At 37.0% G+C, this 9078-nt stretch overlaps 1 pseudogene; it reads right to left on the bottom strand.

Moving 5' to 3' along the window:
* Positions 1-2222: 2222 nt before the first annotated feature.
* On the bottom strand, positions 2223-4040 carry LOC143649076 (asparagine synthetase [glutamine-hydrolyzing] pseudogene; annotated as a pseudogene).
* Positions 4041-9078: the final 5038 nt, after the last annotated feature.

Below are 9078 nucleotides of genomic sequence, written 5' to 3'. Positions count from 1 at the left end.
TTGTTCATTTTGTTTGGAAGGAAAACTGGCCAGAGGTACGTTTGTATACTGACTCATGGGCTGTTGCTAACGGTTTGGCTGGATGGTCAGGGACTTGGAAAGACCATAATTGGAAAATTGGTGACAAAGAGGTCTGGGGAAGAAGTATGTAGATAGACCTTTCTGAGTGGGCTAAAAACATGAACATATTTGTGTCCCATGTGAATGCACACCAGAGGGTGACTTCAGCAGAGGAAGGTTTTAATAATCAAGGGTATAAGATGACTTGTCCTGCAGATACCAGTAAGCCTCTTTCCCCAGCAACTTCTGTCATTGTCCAATGGACTCATGAACAAAGTGGTCATGGTGGTAGGGATAGAGGTTATGCATGGTCTCGGCAACATGGACTTCCACCCACCAAGGCTGACTTAATTCCAGCCACTGCTGAATGTCCAATCTGCCAGCAGCAGAGACCACACTCAGCCCCCAATATGGCACCATTCCTCGAGGGGACCAGCCAGCTACATGGTGGCAGGTTGATTAAATTGGACCACTCCCTTCATGGAAGGGGCAGCAATTTGTTCTAACTGAAATAGACACATACTCTAGATATGGGTTTGCTTTCCCTGCATGCAATGCTTCTGCCCAAACTACCATCCATGGGCTTACAGAATGCCTTATCCATCGTCATGGTATTCCACATAGCATTGCTTCTGATCAAGGAATACACTTCACAGCAAATGAAGTGCAGGATTGGGCACATGCTCATGGAATTCTCTGGTCTTACCATGTTCCCTATCATTTAGAAGCAGCTGGATTGATAGAGCGATGGAATGGCATTTTGAAAACTCAATTATGGTGCTAACTAGGTGGCAATACCTTGAAAGGCTGGGGTAATGTTCTCTAGGAAGCTGTGTATGCTCTGAATCAGCATCCACTGTATGGTGCTGTTTCTCCCATAGCCAGGATCCATGGGTCCAGGAACAAAGGGGTGAAAATGGGAGTGGTACCACACACTATTACCCCTAGTGATCCACTAGGATAATTTGTGCTTTCTGTCCCTGTGACCCTGAGCTCTGCTGGTCTACAGGTTTTAGTTCCAAAATGGGGGGGTGGGGGGTGCTTCCTCCAGGAGAAACAACAAAAATTCCATTGAACTGGAAGTTAAGACTGCCAACTGGTCACTTTTGTCTACTTATGCCACTGGATCAACAAGCCAAGAAAGGGATTACATTATTGTCTGGGGTGGTTGACTCTGACTATCAGGGGTAAATAGGACTGCAACTAAATAATGGGGGTAAAGAAGTGTTTTCTTGGAATATAGGAGATCCCCTAGGGTGTCTTTTAGTACTACCATGCCTTGTGATTAAAATCAATGAAAAACTGCAACAACCCAATCCAGGCAGGACAACCAATGGCTCTGAAACTTCAGGAATGAAGGTTTGGGTCACCCCATCAAGCAAAGAACCACGGCCAGCCGAAGTGCTTGCTGAGGGTAAAGGGAACATGGAATAGGTAGTGGAAGAAAGTAGTGATAAATATGAACTTTGAGCACGTGATCAGTTATAGAAACAGGGACTGTAATGCTGTTTTGTTCATGTTATACTATTTAAGTTGTAAGATATCAAGTTTAAGAATGAATATTACCCAAGGATTTGCACCCAATTCTGGAGAGATTTAATGCATTTCTAGTTATAAGCAGGACAGATGAGTATTGTTAGGTGAAAGAAAAAAATATGCATTTTATTTTATTTTATTTTATTTTATTTTTATTCAGAAATTTGGTATGGTGTAAGGTGGTATATATAGCTGCCAAGTTGACAAGGAGTGGACTGTCATGGTTAGATTCATGTGTCAACTTGGCCAAGTGGTGGTACCTGTTTGTCTGGTTGGGCAAGTGCTGTCCTGTCTGTTGTGATGAAGACATTTCATAGAATTAAATCATTATCATGTCAGCTACATCTACAGCTGATTACATTTGTAATCAGCCAAAGAAGAGTGTCTTCCGCAATGAGTATTGCTTAATCTGATCACTGGAAGCCTTTTAAGGAGGAGGATTCAGAAGAGACAGACTCTTCCTATCTCAGCTGGTGAGCCTCTCCTGTGGAGTTTATCCAGACCCTCCATCAGAATCATCAGCTTCACAGCCTGCGCTATGGATTTTGGACTCTGCATTCTCGTGGTCACACGAGACACTTTTATAAATTTTATATTTGTGAGTGTTCCTTGTTGGTTCTGTTTCTCTAGAGAACCCTAACTAATACAGAGGCGTTGATCCAGTTGAGCATCCAGTAATGGGCCAGCCAGTCAGTACAGCCTGTGTAGTGGTGTTCAAAGTTATGATGATAGTAATAACCTTCTTTAGTTTTAGGAGTGTTCAAAGGAAATTTTTGTGCTGAAGTTGCCATTATTACATCATCAACCTGATGTTCAATATATTCCTGTAAAACCCTAAACCAGGAATTCTTCACTGAGGCTATTCTAACACCAAAGGCTTCTTTTGGTCTCCAGAGAATTTCTGTGGGTGTCGGGTTAGAACCCTCAAATACTTCTCTCAGAAGATATTTTTCTATTCAATCCTTTCTATTCAATGACACTGTTTATGGTGTCAGAGACAAGTAATAAGAAAAGTGATGGTGATACAGGAATGGGACTCAGTTCAAGGCCATGGCAGCAGTAGTTCGATCTACACAGAGAACATCAAACAGAGTTCTTTCAGAAGCTTCTCACTATCTTCTTCAGCTTTCTCAGCGTAAGGAGCCTAGTGAAAATATATATAACCTTGTGTAAATTAATCTGAACCTTCTCCAGAGAAGATCACCATACTGTCTGCGTTCCTCTGAGTATAATTGGTAATTAAATACATACCTACTGAAGCATGAACTTATAACATCACAAGTTTCCAAAGCAAATATGGCTTCATTCAGGGCCTGAATGCTTTCCTCAGAATTAAAGAGGACCTCATGGTGTTCACTTCCAACATGACTTGCCACCTTTCTAGCAGCAGTAAAGCAGGACTGGCTTCTAGGCCAATTGCAAATGTCTAGAGAGGACACACTTTCAGCTACTTCAGCAAGGTTATTGCAACCAAGCTGGAATCCAAACCTGATAAAAGGCAGTCAAGACTTCCTTTGTCATAAAATCTTTCTTAATAGCATTGCAAAAAAGGGTCTGGAGGTTGCTTGTTACAGTTTCTATCTCAAACCTGGGAATAGTTTCTCCACACTGTCATAGAGAGCACACAGACGCTCATCTCTACATGAACAGTGATGATATTTAACCATGTCTACTGTTGCAACTTGGCCATTGGGCTTTAAACTCAAAACTTCATGATGTCATGGAAGAAAAGGCTTCCGTTTCAAAAAAGAATCCAGGAGTGCTTCAAGTTAACAAGACATTTAGCTACTGAATACAGTTCCAAAAATTCATCTTCTTGAATAATAAAATAAAGCTATGCATGGACAAAAATAGGCTGGAGATATGGGGGAAAAATACCCCTACATAAACTATGGACAATAGTTAATAGTATTACTTTAATAATCTTTCATCAATTGTAATAAATTGCAATAAATGTAACTACTGTTAAACAGAATAGTAGAATGATAGAAAAAAAAGTGCTATCATCAATTGTGACAAATTATCCTTGACAATGAAGAGTTGGGTGTGGGGTAGTATATGGGAATCCTGTATTTTAAACATGATTATTCTGGAAATCCACAAATTCTCTAATACAAAAAAAAATCATCTTCTGTCATTGCTTTGAACAAAGGGTTGACTCTATAGCTATCTCTTCCCAGAAACATTTTCTTATTGGCAGTATCCTGTCAAATAAAAGCAAATACCATATCCAGCATATACGTTTGTTCAATTCCTTCTTTGTTATAACTATGATAGATTATCTCACCTTCGACTTTGGTCTGATAATCAAATTCAAAATAGTATTGCATCTCTTTGTGGTTGTAGATTTCACCATTGTAAAAGAACCACAGACAAAGATATTTCTTCTCTCGAATTGGCCGCATTCCAAACAACTGGTCGATTATCGCCAACCGGTGAAATTTAAAGCAGCTCAGCTTTCCTCCTCTCAGCACTCTCAGCTCAGCCCAGGCCTTTGGAGATGTAGAAAGGAATCACCCTGGGGAAAGATGTTGGAACCCAGAGGCCTGGAGAGGAGGCCAGCAGAGATCACCCTGTGCCTTCCCATGTAAGAAAGAACCTCAGTTGAAAGTTAGCTGCCTTTCCTCTGAAGAACTAATGGAATAAATTGACTTTCATTAAAAGCCAGTCCATCTCTGGTGTGATACATTCTGGCAACTAGCACACTAGAACAAACGTGAGGGCATCTTCTTTGCCTTCCATGTTCCATTGACATCCAACTTCTGGTTGCTCACTGTGACTTTCCCATTCTCAGTGACCTCCCTTATAAGGCTTTCAATAATAGGATGAAGAGCCATCTTGATCCAGCTGGGCCACACCTTAGCTGAAATGACCACATTAAAGGGTTATTAAAAGATTATTTCCAGAACTGACATCGAGAGTAATGGATTAAGTTTAAGAATATGTTTTCTGGTGCAGATAGCTCCAAACCACCACAAAAAGGGAAATCAGAACAAAAAGTATAAATTATAGGATGGCTATAGGATGGGCATTTTCTCCAGTGTGGTATCTTTTAATGTTGACGATTCCTTTTCTGCATTACAACCAGTGTGGTCACCATAACCAAGCACTTGATTTCTTATCATTGTACTGAGATTCCCAGATGATAAATCTTACATTTTCTACCTGGATTTATACCTTTAAAAGCTTAAATGGAAATTAATTGGTTAATATGGTTGCTCCCACACTTAATTTAAAACCGCCGATTCCTTTGGATCTTTGGATACTATTGATGTTTCTGAATAACATTTATAGGCTCCTTTTTATGTGATGGCTTCTATCAGAAGAGTTCTATTGACCTTTTATGCAATCTTCAGTTGTTGTATGCTTTTCTTCCTGCCAAATGTCAGACATTTCCATAAATATCCAAATCAATACTTAAGTGGTAATTATGATAGTGCCAATGTTGATCATTGGGAGAAAGGTGTTTCTGACTCTTTACATTCAATCTTAGCTCCAGCCTTGGAGCTTGCAATAATCATAAATAGCAGAATCAGAAGAAAACATAGATGGAATTATTAATTCCCTATTTGATATCAATGTGACTCCCAATGGAAAATAGCATTCTAAAGGTCAATGTCATTGGGGGGGAGGGGGATACTGATATATTAATTTACATAAAAATTGAAAAATTTATCCTTAGAAAAACAATCCATACACAAAATTCAAAGGCAAACTGATTTTGGAGTGGATATGTGTGAATTCTCTATATAGAAAATGGTGGATATTCTTAGTGCATAAATATTTCTCATAAATTAATAATAGAAATAAGAAGATAGAAATTTCTGTAAACAAGAGATTAACAATAAATACATAGCTTAAATCACCAGTAGCAGAGATATAAAAATTAAAATAGAGTATTACTAAATGGAAAAATCTCAACCATGTGACAATAATTTTTTTCCTTGTAGGTATGCATATTTTTGCTTAATACACAAATTCTGGAAGAAATTCACTTACACAATATGGTTCAGAGAACAAACTGAAGTTAGTGAAATGAGTCAAATACATTTCAATAATTCTTTCTAAGAAAGTAATTGAAAGCCTCTCCCAATTACTTCTTCATATCCACGGTACACTTCTTCATAATTCTTAAGACTCTAAAACAATCTAAATTTCCAAAAATTTAAATAAATTCTGAGTATAATTATTAAACGACTGTAACCAGTCTTTAAAATTATTTTCAAAGGATAGTTAAAATTTACAAAATTGTGTAAAGGTTGAAATTAATTTCCTAAATAGAATATAAGCATATTCATCTGTTTGATGGAGTAGAATGTTTTAAATAAAAATAAAAACTCTAGAAGTATATACATCAAAATGATAATAAAGGCTATGTCTGGGACTAGTAATTCAAGTTGCTTATATTTTGCTTTTGTGTACTATACCTAAATATTTATGTTATTAAATAGATGTAGATACATAAGCATATAGCAATGTGAATAAAAAGCAATTTTAAAAGTTCATAACTTAAACAAGTACATTAAAATATACAAGTGCCTCACTAACAAATTCAGGTAAAAAATTGAGCCTGCATTTCACAAATGCTTGAGACCTATACCTCTAACTCCATACATGCATACATAGATACACTGACACACACAATAAGAAATATATGAAGTTTTTTAAACTTTGAAGAATTCAGAGATGAATTCCATTTTTTCTCTTTGGTTTGTGGATTTGTATAGTTGTTAGAAATTATGCATAGGCATTCTCATAAATATCTCCTCATGATTATTTAAAAGAAAAGTTCATATCAAATGCATACCAAATGCAACCCTTTCCTTGCTCACTTTTAGATTTCCTGTAGAATCACTCTGATTGCATTAATATGCTAATATTAATGACTAGTCGAGAGTCTACATAGATCAGTAAAGATATATTCCCCCAAAATAGTGAAAACTTCCAGCTACAGCAACTTCAACACCTGTGAACGTACTAAGGCGAATACAAGCTGGAAAATGTTTAAGATTGGCAGAAAGGATGGAAAATAAACACCATGCAGAAGCTTTCATCTCACGTATTCATCATCTGATATGAAGCATGAATCAGATCAATTTTCCCTTTATGTTCAGTATATTCCCCACTATAGACAGAAGCTCTATCCTCACCGCGCCTTGTTTAAGTCTCATTTGGCATTTGAGGACTCACTGAATACAGCAGCTCATTATCTGAACATACAGGATGTTCTATCTTCCTTCAGAAAATTCAGTACTCAACCACTCTACCATTTCCATTACAGAAAGGAAAATTATACTTCCATTGTATTCATGATTATGTTATGTTGAAATATGGAGGTGACTAATCTTAGTGAAATGAGCTGAAGAAATTAGTGGGCACTTCTTAAATACATACCTGTAAAGGTTATGATGGTTGAAAAAAAGAAAAAGCACCTTCTTGAAAAGACAACTTTGTTTATGTTCCCTCTGAGCAAAGTCAATCTTATGTGTTGGTACAAAAGACTGCTCTCTATGGAGTTAATCAAAGGAAACCAGGAGAAAAGAAAAGAGAAGAAAAAAAAAAAAAAAAACACAATTCATCCCCCAAATCTTCAGTTTGTAGACTTTCAGAAAATTTACAGGCTCTATATTTTTTAGACTAGAATATAGATGATTGTTAAAATGCAAATATTATGTAAAGAATTATCAACAGATTAAGCTTTATTAATTATAAATAGCAAAATTCAAGTGAGCTAGCCAGGCATCCAGTGAAGACTTAAAAGAAAACTTTGGAGGAGGTAAGATTTCAACCATGAGGAGGGATTCAGGATATTTCTCATAAATGAAAGTTTTTCTAGACCAGATAGTAAAAAATAAAGAAATAAAAATAAGATAGAATAAATGATATATCTGTTTTGTTATATTTATATATCTTAAAGTTAAAAAGAAAACAACAAAACTGAGAGGACTTAGAATAAAATCTTCCTAAAACTGCAGTTGTTCATAGTCTTCAGTGTTTCTTCTCTTTTGATTCATTCTCCCACTATCTTCTTTTATCTCCATGGATATAAGGCACTATAATAGAAGAACAGGCTACAGAGTGTTCACTTAAGTGCCTGTCCTCTCTGTCTGTTGTGTGTCAGGTATCCACGCTAAGTGCTAGGTTTACCTATATGAGAAAATATATTCCTTCCTCTCTTTCAAACCGATTCATCTTCTATAGTAGTTACAAGATTTCTTTTCTTATGTGAACTTATTAGGGATGACTAGAGTATGCAAAGCAGTACACATATTCTTGTTACCTGAAAGCTGTGGTACCAGGGTATCCTGTCTGTTCTGTGCCACACTATTCTACACTTATGTGACTATTACCATACATAGAGGCACTGGACCTGAAGGCTGTAGCTTCTGTGGGAAACTTCTTTAAAGCTCCTGCCATGGGGTAATCCCTTCCAAAATTTCCTTCAACTCATGGCCATCAAAACGATGACTTAATCTTTACCAGTACTTATCTTCTTCCTATCCGCTACCTGGAGAAGTTCTTTTAAATTAATTAAATGAAATTTTTAATTGTTTTCCTCCCTAAGCTCAAATATTAAAGTCCATATCTATTCCCTAAATGCCTAAAGGGCTTAAGTTATGACTTTTACCTGCATAAAAAGCTTTCATCTGTGCCAAGTTCCAAGACTGGGGTCAGAATTAATCTGGATCTTTTCTAACCCAAACTAGTTCTCATATGTGGTGGGAGACAACCCATTTATTCTCCTCTTTCCTTACCAACTTAAAGAGATACAAAATTTAGGGATAATTGGTCACATCCATCAGGCTGAGTTTATAACTATATTAAAAGAAGGCTGAATCTCACATTCCAGTTCTATGGTTTCCACAAGAAAACAACCTCAGTAATAAAATTGCCGCCTCGGTACATGTATGCGAATCTTTTCAACACTTTGCCAAGTTGTCAGAAGTCTCAACTGGATTGCTCTCTGGTTCTCAGCTCAATTAAATATTTGCTCAATACATCCCAGGTATTCCCACAAAATTACTAGGACTTTTTGTTTGTTTTTGTTTTTGATTTTGAAAACCCAAATGAATGTAAAATTTGGACCTTTAGGCCTTCAGACTTCAATCACCTGTTGTCCTTGACACTGTGAAACAGAGCAGACCCTAATGTCTCTTCCCCAATCATAGAGGAGCATTTCTTAATATTTTTGCTCAGTTATAGGGGACACACTTTATGTATGTACATTTTCCAATGCTAAAACATACATTTTGGGGTTGTTATGGAGGCTTCTGACAAAAGTAGTCTCATCCCAAACATAAAACGTTGACTCTACTTTCCCTTTCTAGAAATTAAGTTCAAAAGCCTATGGTAGCAGGTGCAAAAGTAGTTCAGTGGTAGAATTCTCGCCTGCCATGTGGGAGACCCAGATTTGATTCCCGGCCCATGCACTATCCCCCCAAAAAAACATCAACAAATGGTGATGCAATAATAGGATAATCA

The sequence above is a fragment of the Tamandua tetradactyla genome, chromosome 11, assembly GCF_023851605.1.
Source record: "Tamandua tetradactyla isolate mTamTet1 chromosome 11, mTamTet1.pri, whole genome shotgun sequence".
NCBI classification, from domain to species: Eukaryota; Metazoa; Chordata; class Mammalia; order Pilosa; family Myrmecophagidae; genus Tamandua; species Tamandua tetradactyla.
Note: the sequence above shows the minus strand (reverse complement) of the source record. Positions and strands in the feature narration are given on the sequence as shown.